This window comes from Lolium perenne, chromosome 6, assembly GCF_019359855.2.
Source record: "Lolium perenne isolate Kyuss_39 chromosome 6, Kyuss_2.0, whole genome shotgun sequence".
Taxonomy (NCBI): Eukaryota; Viridiplantae; Streptophyta; class Magnoliopsida; order Poales; family Poaceae; genus Lolium; species Lolium perenne.
The window spans coordinates 17,209,258-17,228,432 of NC_067249.2; positions in this window are offsets into that span (position 1 = coordinate 17,209,258).

A 19,175-nucleotide genomic window follows, 5' to 3' on the forward strand; every position below is an offset into this window, starting at 1 on the left:
GGTAGCCGAGGTCCGGAGTGTGAGTACCTTTTACCTTTCCTCCCCGGCAACGGCGCCAGAAAATACTTGATGCTGTCCAGGACTGGCGCGGGGTTGACGAGGGAGGAAATCCCTGTGGTGTAGCTTTCTGGTCCCCGGCAACGGCGCCAGAAAATAGCTTGATGTCTACTTTCCCCCTCCTTTTCCTGTAGACAGTGTTGGGCCTCCAAGAGCAGAGGTTTGTAGAACAGCAGCAAGTTTTCCCTTAAGTGGATCACCCAAGGTTTATCGAACTCAGGGAGGAAGAGGTCAAAGATATCCCTCTCATGCAACCCTGCAACCACAAAGCAAGAAGTCTCTTGTGTCCCCAACACACCAAATAGGTGCACTAGTTCGGCGAAGAGATAGTGAAATACAGGTGGTATGAATATATATGAGCAGTAGCAACAGTGCCAGAAAATAGCTTGCTGGCGTGTAGTTGATGGTGGTAGTATTGCAGCAGTAGTAACGCAGTGAAACAGTAAACAAGCAGCGATAACGCAGTATTTAGGAACAAGGCCTAGGGATTACACTTTCACTAGTGGACACTCTCAACATTGATCACATAACAGAACAGATAAATGCATACTCTACACTCTTGTTGGATGATGAACGCATTGCGTAGGATTACACGAACCCTCAATGCCGGAGTTAACAAGCTCCACAATTTGTTCATATTTAAGTAACCTTATAGTGTAAGATAGATCAATACAACTAAACCAAGTACTAACATAGCATGCACACTGTCACCTTCATGCATATGTAGGAGGAATAGATCACATCAATATTATCATAGCAATAGTTAACTTCATAATCTACAAGAGATCATGATCATAGCATAAACCAAGTACTAACACGGTGCACACACTGTCACCTTTACACACGTGCAGGAGGAATAGAACTACTTTAATAACTTTGCTAGAGTAGCACATAGATAAATTGTGATACAAACTCATATGAATCTCAATCATGTAAAGCAGCTCATGAGATTATTGTATTGAGGTACATAGGAGAGAGATGAACCACATAGCTACCGGTACAGCCCCGAGCCTCGATGGAGAACTACTCCCTCCTCATGGGAGCAGCAGCGGTGATGAAGATGGCGGTGGAGATGGCAGCGGTGTCGATGGAGAAGCCTTCCGGGGGCACTTCCCCGCTCCGGCAGCGTGCCGGAACAGAGACTCCTGTCCCCCAGATCTTGGCCTCGCGATGGCGGCGGCTCTGGAAGGTTTCTGTGGTTTTCGTCGAACGCCTCAGGGTTTTCGATCCAGGGGCTTTAAATAGGCGAAGAGGCGGCGCAGGAGGGTCGAAGGGGCGACGAAACCATAGGGCGGCGCGGCCAGGGGGTGGGCCGCGCCACCCTATCATCTGGGGGCCCAAAGGCTCCCCCTCCGGTCCTTCCCGGTGTTCTGGATGCTTCCGGTGAAAATAGGAACTTGGGCGTTGATTTCGTCCGATTCCGAGAATATTTCGTTACTAGGATTTCTGAAACCAAAAACAGCAGAACAGAACTGGCACTTCGGCATCTTGTTAATAGGTTAGTTCCAGAAAATGCACGAATATGACATAAAGTGTGCATAAAACATGTAGATAACATCAATAATGTGGCATGGAACATAAGAAATTATCGATACGTCGGAGACGTATCACGGTGGTTGCGCATCTTTCACCGCTCCCTTTTGCATCAAGTACTTGGTCCAGGTACAATCCTTCGTTAGGTGGTTTGACGGGTGTGCCGGATTCGGCGTGTGCCACCGGCAAGGTTGGTCCATGGCAGCTTCCATGGTGTATTTTGCGGGTTCTTGCCAGTTTCTTTTCTGGACCCAGGGTTTCTTTTCCACCCATTGTTTCTTAGGACCCGCCCATGGCTGCGATCCGGTTCTTTGCCTCTGACTGCCGTTGGCCTCAGAGTTTTCCTGCGCAGCAGCAACTTGCTGCGGACCGTACCTTCGATCCGGAAAATCTTCCTTTCTTTTGTTATTCCGGTTATCCCGGTGTTGTTCGTGGCGCAGCTGTTCCGGCTCAGGTTGCACTGCCGGCTGCGTTGGGTCTCCCAACGCATAGCTATCTGCCACACGTATCATCTCTGCCAACGTTGTCGGCATGTTCCGCTGCAACTTTTGCCACAACGGTGAACCTCTTCTGCACCCACTGCTAAACCAAGCAATGGCCTGTGCCTCGATTACCCCCTCACAGGAGTTCCTCGTAATGTTCCACCGGGCCAGATAATCCCGGTCTGTTTCGTTCGGGCGCTGTACGCACAGAGCAAGTTGCTGCGGCCTGTTTGGCCTCTGATAGGTGCTGCTGAAATTGCTCACAAAAGCCTCCTCAAAATCCAGCCAGCCATTTATGCTGCCTGCCGGCAAGTTGTTTAGCCAGATTCTTGCCGGTCCAACCAAAAACGATGGTATGATCCTCACGGCCCAACGCCGATTTCCTCCTCCTGCTACGGTTCCTCCACCGCCTGCGACATATACCGCGGTCACGTAATCCGCGAGCCAATCTTCCGGCTTCGTAGTGCCATCGTATGTTTTTGTGTCACGGGGCAACGTAAAGTTGCGAACTGGTGGTTTTTCTCTCATGATCCTTGGGCCAAAGCACTTTGGACCTGGAGGGCCTTCTTCCTCGATCATTTCCGACAAGTACACTCTATCCAAACGGTGCCTCGCATCCCGTTCCGGTAAGTATCTCTCTCCCAAACGTTCTCCCAATGGGTTCCGGTATGCTGCCGGTCTTGCAGAATCGGCTTCATCATAACATTCCGGTACCGCGGCCCTTGCCTGCCGGTACCTCGGGGGATCTATTTCCTCCTCATCGTACGCTGCCCTTGCAGCTCGATAATTTTGCCCGGTCTCATATCTACCGGCATGATTGTTTCCGGCATAGCCTCCTCTGGCGTAGCCTCGCTCTGCCCCTTGGCTTTTTCTACTGGCATCATGTTGCCCGGCTTGTTGCTTTCCGGCAAGAACCGGATCATACACAGTCATCTGCTGCGCATTCACTTCTTTTTCTCTTCTTTTGTCCGGATGGGGGGACGAAGCCTGCCCATGGGAGTTGCTACCGGCATTCCTTGTTGAACGCGCGGATTTTGAGGCCGCGGCCTTGTTCAGCTTAGCCAGCTGCTCAGCGTTCTGCTGCTCAATAGTTTCTAGCAGCTCTCTAACACGCTCTTGCTGTTTTGCCAAAGCATCTCCGGAAAGCGACTCGCATAGCTCTACTGCAGCCTTAGCAGCTTTTATTGTTTTATCCGGGCTACTGTACTTAGGTTTTTCCACGATGCTAACAGATGCAGAGGTACTTTTGCCGGTAAGAATTTCTTTGCGCAAATCCTGATCTAGGTTGCGAGCTTTTAGCCGGTTTTCCGGCATCCTAGCAGCATGCGCGCTAACAGAAGCAAAGCCATGGGTAGCGTTGTACTCACGTAGGGTAAGGTTCAGCTCGCGCTGCGCCCGGAGGATGTCCTTGCCGCTCTCGAGCACCTTCTGGCGCTGTGCCTCCAGCTCCGCCTGAGCCGCTGCCGGATCGACGTTCTGCGCGATGGGGGTGGCGAGGACGTTCATCGCCGCTTGAAGCGGTGTTTCCGGTGGCGCGGATGATGCTCCCGCTGCGCCTGCGTCGCGCTCCAGCGGTGGCTTAGCCGCACGGGTCGAAACCGCACGACCAGCACCTTCACCCACAGCTTCTTTTCCTGCACCAACCACGCCGGTCATCATTACCTCGACGCTGCCGGCGGCGCGGCCTGCACAGAGCCATCTTGGCGGGTCCGGTGCCACCAGCACCGGCGAGAGGCGCTGGCGCACAGGGACGGTGCCGAAGTAGACGCGGTGGCTGCCAAACTCGATGATGCGGCCGTTCTTGGGGAAGACGCCGCCGTTGGCGAAGCAGCCCGCGTTGTCGTTGATGAAGTCCATGGCGTAGATGCGCTGCACGAGCGCGGACACCGTACGCTCGCCGGCGACCTCGAGGATGCCCGCCCGAATGTGAACTCCATCAAGCGCCACTTCATGCCCCACGGTGGGCGCCAACTGTTGTCGTGGTGAACGAGCAGATGCCATATGATGGCTTAGATTGGGGCCGAATGGACGCTAGAGGATTCGGGGGAGGGTTTGCGATTAGATGGGAAGAACTTCCGGATGCTTTCCTCAAGAACATAACCAAAGGCCGATATACAAGAAGAGAGACAAGAGGAAGAACTCTTTACTAGATCGCTAGCTTCATTGATCTCAACATGGTTACAAGTTCTGTTGTCTAATTCCTTCTGTGGTCTCGCGCCTGTAAGAGGCAGTACCCCCTCTCCTTATATAGGGGAGAGGGTGGCTTACAGAACAAGAAACCCTAATGGCATCTTTGACTGGACAAACTACTTTACAAAGCTACTTTAATCATAGATGACGCCGGGGTCCTCTTTAATCAGGGCTGCTGATGTCCTCCGGCTTCTTTTAGCGTCATCCCTCTCTTTGGCGCCAGGGCTCTGATTAAAGCCGCTTTTCTTAGCTCATCCTTGTCTTCTTGCTCTGAAGTGAATCTTTGACCAGTCCTGCCGACAGGCCCTCCTTTCTGGTATCTTCTTTACCGGGTTCCGGCATACCCCCTTGGGGATACCGGCTTAGCTTCACTTAGCCTAAACTCATACCAGGCTTCCGGTAAGAACATCAAACCGGTATCTCGATGGCTCAAACCATCCGGTTTGGCATGCCTTTGGCATACCGGGGGTTATCCCCCCAACAAAACACAACATATAGCATTACAGATAGATGATCTTGATCATGTTAGGCAGCTCACATGATCCGACAATGAAGCACATAAGGAGAAGACAACCATCTAGCTACTGCTATGGACCCATAGTCCAGGGGTAGACTACTCACTCATCACTCCGGAGGCGACCATGGCGGTGTAGAGTCCTCCGGGAGATGAATCCCCTCTCCGGCAGGGTGCCGGAGGCGATCTCCTGAATCCCCCGAGATGGGATTGGCGGCGGCGGCGTCTCTGGAAGGTTTTCCGTATCGTGGCTCTGCACCGGGGGTTTCGCGACGAAGGCTATTTGTAGGCGGAAGGGCAGGTCAAGGGGCGTCACGAGGGGCCCACACCATAGGGTGGCGCGGCCAGGGCTTGGGCCGCGCCGCCCTATCATCTGGCCGCCTCGTGGCCCCACTTCGTTAGCTCTCCGGTCTTCTGGAAGCTTCGTGTGAAAATAGGCCCCTGGGCGTTGATTTCGTCCAATTCCGAGAATATTTCCTTACTAGGATTTCTGAAACCAAAAACAGCAGAAAACAGCAACTAGCTCTTCGGCATCTCGTTAATAGGTTAGTTCCAGAAAATGCATAAATATGACATAAAGTATGCATAAAACATGTAGATATCATCAATAATGTGGCATGGAACATAAGAAATTATCGATACATCGGAGACGTATCAGCATCCCCAAGCTTAGTTTCTGCTCGTCCCGAGCAGGTAAACGACAACAAAGATAATTTCTGGAGTGACATGCCATCATAACCTTGATCATACTATTGTAAGCATATATAATGAATGCAGCGATCAAAACAATGTAAATGACATGAGTAAACAAATGAATCATATAGCAAAGACTTTTCATGAATAGTACTTCAAGACAAGCATCAATAAGTCTTGCATAAGAGTTAACTCATAAAGCAATAATTCAAAGTAGAGGTATTGAAGCAACACAAAGGAAGATGAAGTTTCAGCGGTTGCTTTCAACTTATAACATGTATATCTCATGGATAATTGTCAATGTAAAGTAATATAACAAGTGCAATATGCAAGTATGTAGGAATCAATGCACAGTTCACACAAGTGTTTGCTTCTTGAGGTGGAGAGAGATAGGTGAACTGACTCAACAATAAAAGTAAAAGAATGATCCTTCAAAGAGGAAAGCATCGATTGCTATATTTGTGCTAGAGCTTTGATTTTGAAAACAAGAAACAATTTTTGTCAACGGTAGTAATAAAGCATATGTGTTACGTAAATTATATCTTACAAGTTGCAAGCCTCATGCATAGTATACTAATAGTGCCCGCACCTTGTCCTAATTAGCTCGGATTACCTGGATTATCATCGCAATGCACATGTTTTAACCAAGTGTCACAAAGGGGTACCTCTATGCCGCCTGTACAAAGGTCTAAGGAGAAAGCTCGCATCGGATTTCTCGCTATTGATTATTCTCAACTTAGACATCCATACCGGGACAACATAGACAACAAATAATGGACTCCTCTTTTATGCATAAGCATGTAGCAACAATTAATTTTCTCATATGAGATTGAGGATATTTGTCCAAAACTGAAACTTCCACCATGGATCATGGCTTTAGTTAGCGGCCCAATGTTCTTCTCTAACATTATGCAATGCTCTAACCATTTTAGTGGTAAATCTCCCTTACTTCAGACAAGACGAACATGCATAGCAACTCACATGATATTCAACAAAGAGTAGTTGATGGCGTCCCCAGGAACATGGTTATCGCACAACAAGCAACTTAATAAGAGATAAAGTGCATAAGTACATATTCAATACCACAATAGTTTTTAGGCTATTTGTCCCATGAGCTATATATTGCAAAGGTAAAGGATAGAAATTTAAAGGTAGCACTCAAGCAATTTACTTTGGAATGGCGGAGAAATACCATGTAGTAGGTAGGTTTGGTGGACACAAATGGCATAGTGGTTGGCTCAAGGATTTTGGATGCATGAGAAGTATTCCCTCTCGATACAAGGTTTAGGCTAGTAAGGCTTATTTGAAACAAACACAAGGATGAAGTGGTGCAGCAAAACTCACATAAAAGACATATTGTAAACATTATAAGACTTTACACCGTCTTCCTTGTTGTTCAAACTCAATACTAGAAATTATCTAGACTTTAGAGAAACCAAATATGCAAACCAAATTTTAGCATGCTCTATGTATTTCTTCATTAATAGGTGCAAAGTATATGATGCAAGAGCTTAAACATGAGCACAACAATTGCCAAGTATCACATTATCCAAGACATTATAGCAAATTACTACATGTATCACTTTCCAATTCCAACCATATAACAAATTAACGAAGAAGAAACTTCGCCATGAATACTATGAGTAAAGCCTAAGGACATATTTGTCCATATGCAACAGCGGAGCGTGTCTCTCTCCCACACAATGAATGCTAGGATCCATTTTATTCAAACAAAAAAAAACAAAAACAAACCGACGCTCCAAGCAAAGCACATAAGATGTGATGGAATAAAAATATAGTTTCAGGGGAGGAACCTGATAATGTTGTCGATGAAGAAGGGGATGCCTTGGGCATCCCCAAGCTTAGACGCTTTAGTCTTCTTGATATATGCAGGGGTGAACCACCGGGGCATCCCCAAGCTTAGAGCTTTCACTCTCCTTGATCATGTTGTATCATCTCCCTCTCTTGATCCTTGAAAACTTCCTCCACACCAAACTCAAAACAACTCATTAGAGAGTTAGTGCACAATCAAAATATACATGTTCAGAGGTGACATAATCATTCTTAACACTTCTGGACATTGCACAAAGCTACTGAAAGTCAATGGAATCGAAATATCCATCGAGCATAGCAAAACAGGCAATGCGAAATAAAAGGCAGAATCTGTCAAAACAGAACAGTTCGTAAAGACGAATTTTATTGAGGCACCAGACTTGCTCAAATGAAAATGCTCAAATTTAATGAAAGTTGCGTATATATCGGAGGATCACTCACGTAAATTGGCATAATTTTCTGAGTTACCTACAGAGAATTTGGCCCAGATTCGTGACAGCAAAGAAATCTGTTTCTGCGCAGTAATCCAAATCTAGTATGAACCTTACTATCAACGACTTTACTTGGCACAACAAAACACAAAACTAAGATAAGGAGAGGTTTCTACAGTAGTAAACAACTTCCAAGACTCAAAATAAAAATAAAGGTACTGTAGTAAAAACATGGGTTGTCTCCCATAAGCGCTTTTCTTTAACGCCTTTCAGCTAGGCGCAGAAAGTGTGTATCAAGTATTATCGAAAGACGAAACATCATAATTTTCACAATTTTTCCCATTGGGTGTCTTAGATGCTCCCTTATCTATAGTGGTTTTAAGAGCTTTATCAATTTTAGGCCTATAATAGCTTTTTGGTTTAGGCCCCTTAGAGACATACATGAACTTTTGCTCCTTACCCACATAAGCTTTCTCTCTAAACTTTATAGATGAAAAGGTTGAACCCAATGTTTCCATAGCCTCCTCAAGTTCACTAATCCTTTGGGTTTGATTATCATGAATAGCACAAGCTTCTAATATGGCAATTCTCTCATTAATTCCACCTAGAGATTTATCAAGTTTATCAGTGCTATCAAGTAATGCTCCCAAATTAGTCTCAATACTTGGAAGGTTTTGCTCTATGGTTTCCAACTTTTTCATGACATCTTCAAGAGAGGTTTCAATTTTAACTTCATTAACAGGTTGATGGCGGCGAGATGTAGTGCGGCGCAACACCAGGGATTCCGGCGCCAACGTGGAACCTGCACAACACAACCAAAGTACTTTGCCCCAACGAAACAGTGAGGTTGTCAATCTCACCGGCTTGTTGTAACAAAGGATTAGATGTATAGTATGGATGATGATTGTTTGCAGAGAACAGTAGAACAATTGCAGTAGATTGTATTTCATATGTAAAGAATAGGACCGGGGTCCACAGTTCACTAGAGGTGTCTCTCCCATAAGATAAATAGCATGTTGGGTGAACAAATTACAGTTGGGCAATTGACAAATAGAGAGGGCATGACCATGAACATACATGATATGATGAGTATTGTGAGATTTAATTGGGCATTACGACAAAGTACATAGACCGCTATCCAGCATGCATCTATGCCTAAAAAGTCCACCTTCAGGTTATCATCCGAACCCCTTCCAGTATTAAGTTGCTAACAACAGACAATTGCATTAAGTATGGTGCGTAATGTAATCAATAACTACATCCTCAGACATAGCATCAATGTTTTATCCCTAGTGGCAACAGCACATCCATAATCTTAGAGGTTTCTCTCACTCCCCCAGATTCACGGAGACATGAACCCACTATCGAGCATAAATACTCCCTCTTGGAGTTACTAGCATCAACTTGGCCAGAGCCTCTACTAATAACGGAGAGCATGCAAGATCATAAACAACACATAGATATAAATTGATAATCAACATAACATAGTATTCTCTATTCATCGGATCCCAACAAACACAACATATAGCATTACAGATAGATGATCTTGATCATGTTAGGCAGCTCACAAGATCCGACAATGAAGCACATACGGAGAAGACAACCATCTAGCTACTGTTATGGACCCATAGTCCAGGGGTAGACTACTCACTCATCACTCCGGAGGCGACCATGGCGGTGTAGAGTCCTCCGGGAGATGAATCCCCTCTCCGGCAGGGTGCCGGAGGCGATCTCCTGAATCCCCCGAGATGGGATTGGCGGCGGCGGCGTCTCTGGAAGGTTTTCCGTATCGTGGCTCTCAGATCGGGGGTTTCGCGACGAAGGCTATTTGTAGGCGGAAGGGCAGGTCAAGGGGCGTCACGAGGGGCCCACACCATAGGGTGGCGCGGCCAGGGCTTGGGCCGCGCCGCCCTATCATCTGGCCGCCTCGTGGCCCCACTTCGTTAGCTCTCCGGTCTTCTGGAAGCTTCGTGTGAAAATAGGCCCCTGGGCGTTGATTTCGTCCAATTCCGAAAATATTTCCTTACTAGGATTTCTGAAACCAAAAATAGCAGAAACAAAGAATCGGCTCTTCGGCATCTCGTTAATAGGTTAGTTCCAGAAAATGCATAAATATGACATAAAGTATGCATAAAACATGTAGATATCATCAATAATGTGGCATGGAACATAAGAAATTATCGATACGTCGGAGACGTATCAGTGGCCAGACGCTAGGGCGGCGCGGCCCAAGCCCTGGCCGCGCCGGCCTAGTGTGTGGGCCCCTCGTGACGCCCCTTGACCTATCTCCTCCGCCTACTTATAGCCTTCGTCGCGAAACCCCCAGTACCGAGAGCCACGATACGGAAAACCTTCCAGAGACGCCGCCGTCGCCAATCCCATCTCGGGGGATTCAGGAGATCGCCTCCGGCACCCTGCCGGAGAGGGGATTCATCTCCCGGAGGACTCTACACCGCCATGGTCGCCTCCGGAGTGATGAGTGAGTAGTTCACCCCTGGACTATGGGTCCATAGCAGTAGCTAGATGGTTGTCTTCTCCTTATGTGCTTCATTGTCGGATCTTGTGAGCTACCGAACATGATCAAGATCATCTATCTGTAATGCTATATGTTGTGTTTGTTGGGATCCGATGAATAGAGAATACTATGTTATGTTGATTATCAATTTATATCTATGTGTTGTTTATGATCTTGCATGCTCTCCGTTATTAGTAGAGGCTCTGGCTAAGTTTTTACTCTTAACTCCAAGAGGGAGTATTTATGCTCGATAGTGGGTTCATGTCTCCGTGAATCTGGGGGAGTGACAAAAACCTCTAAGGTTATGGATATACTGTTGCCACTAGGGATAAAACATTGATGCTATGTCCGAGGATGTAGTTATTGATTACATTACGCACCATACTTAATGCAATTGTCTGTTGTTTGCAACTTAATACTGGAAGGGGTTCGGATGATAACCTGAAGGTGGACTTTTTAGGCATAGATGCATGCTGGATAGCGGTCTATGTACTTTGTCGTAATGCCCAATTAAATCTCACTATACTCATCATATCATGTATGTGCATGGTCATGCCCTCTCTATTTGTCAATTGCCCAACTGTAATTTGTTCACCCAACATGCTATTTATCTTATGGGAGAGACACCACTAGTGAACTGTGGACCCCGGTCCATTCTTAACATCGATACAATCTACTGCAATTGTTCTACTGTTTTCTGCAAACAATCATCATCCACACTATACATCTAATCCTTTGTTACATCAAGCTGGTGAGATTGACAACCTCACTGTTTCGTTGGGGCAAAGTACTTTGGTTGTGTTGTGCAGGTTCCATGTTGGCGCCGGAATCCCTGGTGTTGCGCCGCACTACATCTCGCCGCCATCAACCTTCAACGTGCTTCTTGGCTCCTACTGGTTCGATAAACCTTGGTTTCATACTGAGGGAAAACTTGCCGTTGTACGCATCACACCTTCCTCTTGGGGTTCCCAACGGACGCGTGCTGTACGCGTATCAGTCAGGTATAAATTATGATTATGAATGCATTGAAACTTTTATGGATACTGATAAATTATGATTATGAATGCATTGAAACTTTTATGATTATGATTATGAATGCATTGAAACTTTTATGGAAACTGAGGGAAAACTTGCCGTTGTACGCATCACACCTTCCTCTTGGGGTTCCCAACGGACGCGTGCTGTACGCGTATCAGTCAGGTATAAATTATGATTATGAATGCATTGAAACTTTTATGGATACTGATAAATTTCGAGATATGAGTGCTACTTATGGTCTTGGTTCTCAAGTTGCTGCAAATCTTTATAAAGCCTTTGCTTCTCATTTTGAATTGCCTAAGAAGAATTTTGATAAGTATCATGAACCTTTTAAAGAGGCTTGCATGAAGAATGAAATTGTTGTTAATGATTGCAATAAGCATGCTCAAACTCCTAAGAATGCTATTTCCTATAAGCATGTTAATTTTTGTGGAATACATAGACCTTGTGGAATTAATCAAATCAAAGATGAATATTGTATCCATCATATTAATGAAAAAACTAGAAAGTGGTTTAGGGCTCTAGATGATCTTGGTAAAAAAGTGTGTGCCCTCTATCCTTTTGTTTGTGAACTTTGCCATGGAGTGGGTCATTTTAATTTTCAATGCTCCTCCAATGATAATTTGAACCCCATGAGTGCTACAAATTGGTATTGTGATGATGAAATTACTCCTAATCAGCATGATGAACTTACTTTATTTTTATGGTGTGAAGAGCTCTCAAGAAAAATCTCTTTGTTACATATGAGTAATCTTGATATTGATGACGTCCTGCATGGGTGTTTTTCTTATTGCATTGATAATAGCCATACAAATACTTACATACAAAATATTTTAGAAGATGACACCTTGCCAAAATATGATAGGACCGCTGTGTGTTTTGAATTAATTAATGAAAAGAGGAATCCTCCCAAGTTTCTTCTATTGTTTCTGAAAGTAAATCAGGTTATGCGGACAAGCCACCCTTCAAGCCTCTTCCTCCTAAAGAAGGGAACGATGAGAAGGAAGAGAAGAAGAAGGGAACGAAGAAGAAGAAGAAGAAGAAGAAGAAGAAGAAGAAAAAGAAGGAGAATAAAGAGAAAGAGGTAATGGCATATCCCCGCGTGAATGAGATAACGCTAGGTAACCGTAAGTATGTTGCTCCTAATGATTATTATGATAATGAATCTGAATAGAATGATCTTCCTATGCCCTTTACATACATTAGTGATCATGATTTGAATGAGCACACTACTTTTGATATTGCAAATCTCTGGGAAACTAATTCTGAAAATGATGATGATAATAATTGCCATAGTATCAGTGCTATCCATGCTTCCTCCCATAATGATATAGAAAGCTCTAAGCTTGGGGAAGAGGTGTTTGAAAATCCTTTTGCTACTGATCATTATGTGTTTGATACATCTCCTTCTAATAACAATGATGGTATGGTCACAGACAAACCGACTGTGAAAGATAACTATTCTATTTCTTATGATGACAGTGTGCCTCCGACCTTTGATGATTATTATAAAGAATGCTATGATATAAGCTATAACTATCCTTATGAAACTTGTCATAGTCATGATTGGATTACCAAAAACAATTCCCTTAATATGCAACTTGTTTACCATGTTCAAATTCTTGATAATAATCTTGCTCCAATTACTATTAATGAGAAGAACTCTTCTTATGCCAAAATTAATGATACTTCTATGCATATGAACAATGATAAGAATGTTTTAAGTGATGGATATATTGTGGATTTCATCAATGATGCTACTGAAAGTTATTATGAGAGAGGGAAGCATGGTTATATGCATCTTAATAATATTAAGTTTCCCCTCTTTATGTTGAGAATCTTGAAGTTACTCGTGTTTTATCCTCTTATGCTTGTCACTTTGTTCTTCATGAATTCATTTGTGTACAAGATTCCTTTGCATAGGAAGTGGGTTAGACATAAATGTGTTTTGAATTTGCTTCTTGATGCTCTCTTTTGCTTCAAATACTATTTCTTGCGAGTGCATCATTAAAACTGCTGAGCCCATTTTAATGGCTATAAAGAAAGAACTTCTTGGGAGATAACCCATGTGTTTATTTTACTACAGTACCTTTGTTTTATATTTGTGTTTTGGAAGTTGTTACTACTGTAGCAACCTCTCCTTATCTTAGTTTTGTTGCATTGTTGTGCCAAGTAAAGTCTTTGATAGTAAGGTTCATACTAGATTTGGATTACTGCGCAGAAACAGATTTCTTGCTGTCACGAATCTGGGCCTAATTCTCTGTAGGCAACTCAGAAAATTATGCCAATTTACGTGAGTGATCCTCAGATATGTACGCAACTTTCATTAAATTTGAGAATTTTCATTTGAGCAAGTCTGGTGCCTCTTTAAAATTCGTCTTTACGGACTGTTCTGTTTTGACAGATTCTGCCTTTTATTTCGCATTGCTTCTTTTGCTATGTGGGATGGATTTCTTTGTTCCATTGACTTCCAGTAGCTTTGGGCAATGTCCAGAAGTGTTAAGAATGATTGTGTCACCTCTGAACATGTGAATTTTTGATTATGCACTAACCCTCTAATGAGTTGTTTCGAGTTTGGCGTGGAGGAAGTTTTCAAGGGTCAAGAGAGGAGGATGATACAATGTGATCAAGAAGAGTGAAAGCTCTAAGCTTGGGGATGCCCCGGTGGTTCATCCCTGCATATTTTAAAGAGACTCAAGCATTTAAGCTTGGGGATGCCCAAGGCATCCCCTTCTTCATCGACAAATTATCAGGTTCCTTCTCTTGAAACTATATTTTTATTCAGTCACATCTTATGTACTTTACTTGGAGCGTCTGTGTGCTTTTGTTTTTGTTTTTGTTTTTGTTTGAATAAATGCTTGTGTGGGAGAGAGACACGCTCCGCTGGTTCATATGAACACATGTGTTCTTAGCTTTTAATTTTCATGGCGAAGGTTGAAACTGCTTCGTTAATTGTTATATGGTTGGAAATGGGAAATGCTACATGTAGTAAGTGGTATAATGTCTTGGATAATGTGATACTTGGCAATTGTTGTGCTCATGTTTAAGCTCTTGCATCATATACTTTGCACCTATTAATGAAGAAATACATAGAGCTTGCTAAAATTTGGTTTGCATAATTGGTCTCTCTAAGGTCTAGATAATTTCTAGTATTGAATTTGAACAACAAGGAAGACGGTGTAGAGTCTTATAATGTTTACAATATGTCTTTTATGTGAGTTTTGCTGCACCGGTTCATCCTTGTGTTTGTTTCAAATAACCTTGCTAGCCTAAGCCTTGTATCGAGAGGGAATACTTCTCATGCATCCAAAATCCTTGAGCCAACCACTATGCCATTTGTGTCCACCATACCTACCTACTACATGGTATTTCTCCGCCATTCCAAAGTAAATTGCTTGAGTGCTACCTTTAAATTTCTATCCTTTATCTTCGCAATATATAGCTCATGGGACAAATAGCCTAAAAACTATTGTGGTATTGAATATGTACTTATGCACTTTATCTCTTATTAAGTTGCTTGTTGTGCGATAACCATGTTCCTGGGGACGCCATCAACTACTCTTTGTTGAATATCATGTGAGTCGCTATGCATGTTCGTCTTGTCTGAAGTAAGGGAGATTTACCAATAAAATGGTTAGAGCATGCATAATGTTAGAGAAGAACATTGGGCCGCTAACTAAAGCCATGATCCATGGTGAAGTTTCAGTTTTGGACAAATATCCTCAATCTCATATGAGAAAATTAATTGTTGCTACATGCTTATGCATTAAAGAGGAGTCCATTATCTGTTGTCTATGTTGTCCCGGTATGGATGTCTAAGTTGAGAATAATCAATAGCGAGAAATCCGATACGAGCTTTCTCCTTAGACCTTTGTACAGGCGGCATAGAGGTACCCCTTTGTGACACTTGGTTAAAACATATGTATTGCAATGATAATCCAGGTAATCCGAGCTAATTAGGACAAGGTGCGGGCACTATTAGTATACTATGCATGAGGCTTGCAACTTGTAAGATATAATTTACATAACACATATGCTTTATTACTACCGTTGACAAAATTGTTTCTTGTTTTCAAAACCAAAGCTCTAGCACAAATAAAGCAATCAATGCTTCCCTCTGCGAAGGGCCTTTCTTCTACTTTTATGTTGAGTCAGTTCACCTATTTCTCTCCATCTCAAGAAGCAAACACTTGTGTGAACTGTGCATTTATTCCTACATACTTGCATATTGCACCTGTTATATTACTTTACATTGACAACTATCCATGTGATATACATGTTACAAGTTGAAAGCAACCGCTGAAACTTAATCTTCCTTTGTGTTGCTTCAATACCTCTACTATGAATTATTGCTTTATGAGTTAACTCTTATGCAAGACTTATTGATGCTTGTCTTGAAAGTACTATTCATGAAAAGTATTTGCTTTATGATTCATTTGTTTACTCATGTCATTTACATTGTTTGGATCGCTGCATTCATTACATATGCTTGCAATAGTATGATCAAGGTTATGATGGCATGTCACTCCAAAAATTATCTTTGTTATCGTTTACCTGCTCGGGACGAGCAGAAACTAAGCTTGGGGATGCTGATACGTCTCCGACGTATCGATAATTTCTTATGTTCCATGCCACATTATTGATGATATCTACATGTTTTATACATACTTTGTGTCATATTTATGCGTTTTCTGGAACTAACCTATTGACAAGATGCCGAAGGGCCAGTTGCTGTTTTCTGCTGTTTTTGGTTTCAGAAATCCTAGTAAGGAAATATTCTCGGAATCGGACGAAATCAACACCGAAGATCTTAGAATTCCCGGAAGCATCCAGAACACCCGAGAGAGGCCAGAGGGGGGGGGCACAGGCCCACCACACATGGCCCTGGCGCGGCCAAGGGGGGGCCCGCGCCCCCCTAGTGTGTCGTGGCCTCGTTGACCTTCTGACGCCGCCTCTTCGCCTATAAGAAGCCGCTCGACCTAAAACCTCGATACGGAAAAGCCACGGTACGAGAAACTATCCAGAGCCGCCGCCATCGCGAAGCCAAGATCTGGGGGACATGACTCTCTGTTTCGGCACGCCGCCGGGACGGGGAAGTGCCCCCGGAAGGCTTCTCTATCGACACCGCTGCCATCTCCACCGCCATCTTCATCACCGCTGCTGTCTCCATGAGGAGGGAGTAGTTCTCCATCGAGGCTAAGGGCTGTACCGGTAGCTATGTGGTTAATCTCTCTCCTATGTACTTCAATACAATGATCTCATGAGCTGCCTTACATGATTGAGATTCATATGAGTTTTGTATCACAATTCATCTATGTGCTACTCTAGTGATGTTATTAAAGTAGTCTATTCCTCCTCCATGATGTAATGTTGGCAGTGTGTGCATCATGAAGTACTTGGTATATCCTATGATTGTGATCTCTTGTAGATTATGAAGTTAACTATTACTATGATGGTATTGATGTGATCTATTCCTCCTTTCATAGTGTGATGGTCACAGTGTGCATGCTATGTTAGTACTTGATTTGGTTGTGTTGATCTATCTTGCACTCTAAGGTTATTTAAACATGAACATCGAATATTGTGGAGCTTGTTAACTCCGGCATTGAGGGTTCGTGTAATCCTACGCAATTAGTGGTGTTCATCATCCAACAAGAGGGTGTAGAGTCTAGCATTTATCTATTTATTCTGTTATGTGATCAAAGTTGAGAGTGTCCACTAGTGAAAGTATGATCCCTAGGCCTTGTTCCTAAATACTGCAATTATCACTGCTTGTTTACTGTTCTACTGCATCTGTACTGTCCGCAATATTACCACCATCAACTACACGCCAGCAAGCACTTTTCTGGTGCCGTTACTACTGCTCATACTTATTCATACCACTTGTATTTCACTATCTCTTCGCCGAACTAGTGCACCTATTAGGTGTGTTGGGGACACAAGAGACTTCTTGCTTTGTGGTTGCAGGGTTGCTTGAGAGGGATATCTTTGACCTCTTCCTCCCTGAGATTGATAAACCTTGGGTAATCCACTTAAGGGAAACTTGCTGCTGTTCTACAAACCTCTGCTCTTGGAGGCCCAACACTGTCTACAAGAATAGAAACACCCGTAGACATCAGCCGCCCACGTCGGATCCAACCGCTCCTCGGCGGTGAGTTGAACCCGACGAGCCTTGATGGCGTCCCTCCATTGGTCCGTGCGCGGCTTCGGCGGCGGCGGAACGCTAATGCTGTTCACGGCCATCTTCCAGCCGCCGGACATGCGGCGCCGCTGCTTGGCAGCCGCATGTCCGGCGGGACTGGATACCGGGCGTTGTACAGCGCCCACGCCTCCGGCACGGTAAGGCTGCCGCGGCCGAAGCCGTTCGCCGCGGCGATCTTGCGGGAGGACGAGCTCGACATTTTTGGAGCGGCGAGGAGAAGATCTGGTAGGGGGAGGCGGCAACGGCGAGATGGTTTGTGAGCGGTGAGAACTGCAGGGCGTCTTTAAACAGCGGCGGCAGCGGGTGGTTGCACGCAATAACGCCGGCGCGGACGGCCACGCGGCCATGCACGACGAGACGCGTCCCTGCGTCGCCTGGGAAAACAGGGACACCATTAACGTCGCTTGACCAAAGGTAGGCGACGGGGTTTTAGCCTTCCGAGCCGCTGACGGGTCGGGCCCGCGTCAGTTCGCCTCGCTTTTCGTTGTGTCCGGCGTGCCCGGTGCGTCCCCTGTGGGACGGGGACGGGCTCGGGGCGCCGGACACCGTGTCGGGGCGCGTCGGACAAAAATGGGCTTTGGGGGACGCGGCTGGAACGCATTTTTTGTCCGGCGCGCTCCAAATCCCTTTGGGGGATGCGGCTGGAGATGCTCCAAGTGTCACCATTCATCATCTATCTCAGATCCAATGTATCCAATTGACTTAGAATTTAAACTAAATAATTAAAATTGTTTAGAAAATTTTAAAAAACTTATAGTAAAGCATGCATATTTCGATTTATATTTTGCTTAAGTTTCATTCCGTTTGAATCAAAAGTTTGTGAGCAAATATATATTTAGTGCTTGAATACGTAAAAAGCTATTTAATCACAAGCTAGTTGTCCCAATGGGTTGAAATATTCTGAATAGTTTTAGTTTTTAGGTTTGAAATCAGAAATAATCTGAGACGTTGGATCTAAGATGGATGGTAGATGGTGGCACCGAGTCACGGTGAGACTTGGAAGCATCAAGTCACTGAAGCTCTGTTCGAGAATGCCACACATGGGGAGGGGTCAGGGGTGGAACCCGTCTGACTCAAGCCGGGACAACAAGAGAAGGCCTCACGGTCCACGGTAACTAAAGAAGAGGCGTTTTTTTAAAGAATACACTTTTCAACAATTTTACAACTAATATACGATTTCAAAATTTTACGAATATGTGACTCGGTTGGTGGGATAGCTGCCGATTGGCACATTGTCTGCTGACCTTTCTTTCTTTTTCTCCAACCGGCCAACCATTCCAGCTGACCTCACCTTTTCCTTTTTTTTTTCTCCTGACGGGGGACACGATGCGGGTAACATCAATTGAGCGCAGGGGAGCAGACCGGACGCGATGCGGGCGGCCCGGGAGCCGGAGAAGTGATCGGCGAAGCTGGCTGCGACGCATGGGAAACCGGAGGCGCTGGCAACTGAGTCGGTGCGGGGCGCCGTCGGGCGTGGGCCGAGCGGAGCCGGCCATGACACTGGAAGCGAGAATGCGCGGGACATGGCTGAGCCGGCTAGGCCGCGGAGTCGAGCCGGAGATGAAGCGGCCGCCTGGTGGTGGTGGCCGGTGGCCGATCGGTGCACGGACTGCCAACCAGCCCCCATTCGGTAAGATTTGTGTAGGATGTTTAGGCCATGCGGCTGGTCGACCACCACTCTGTCGAC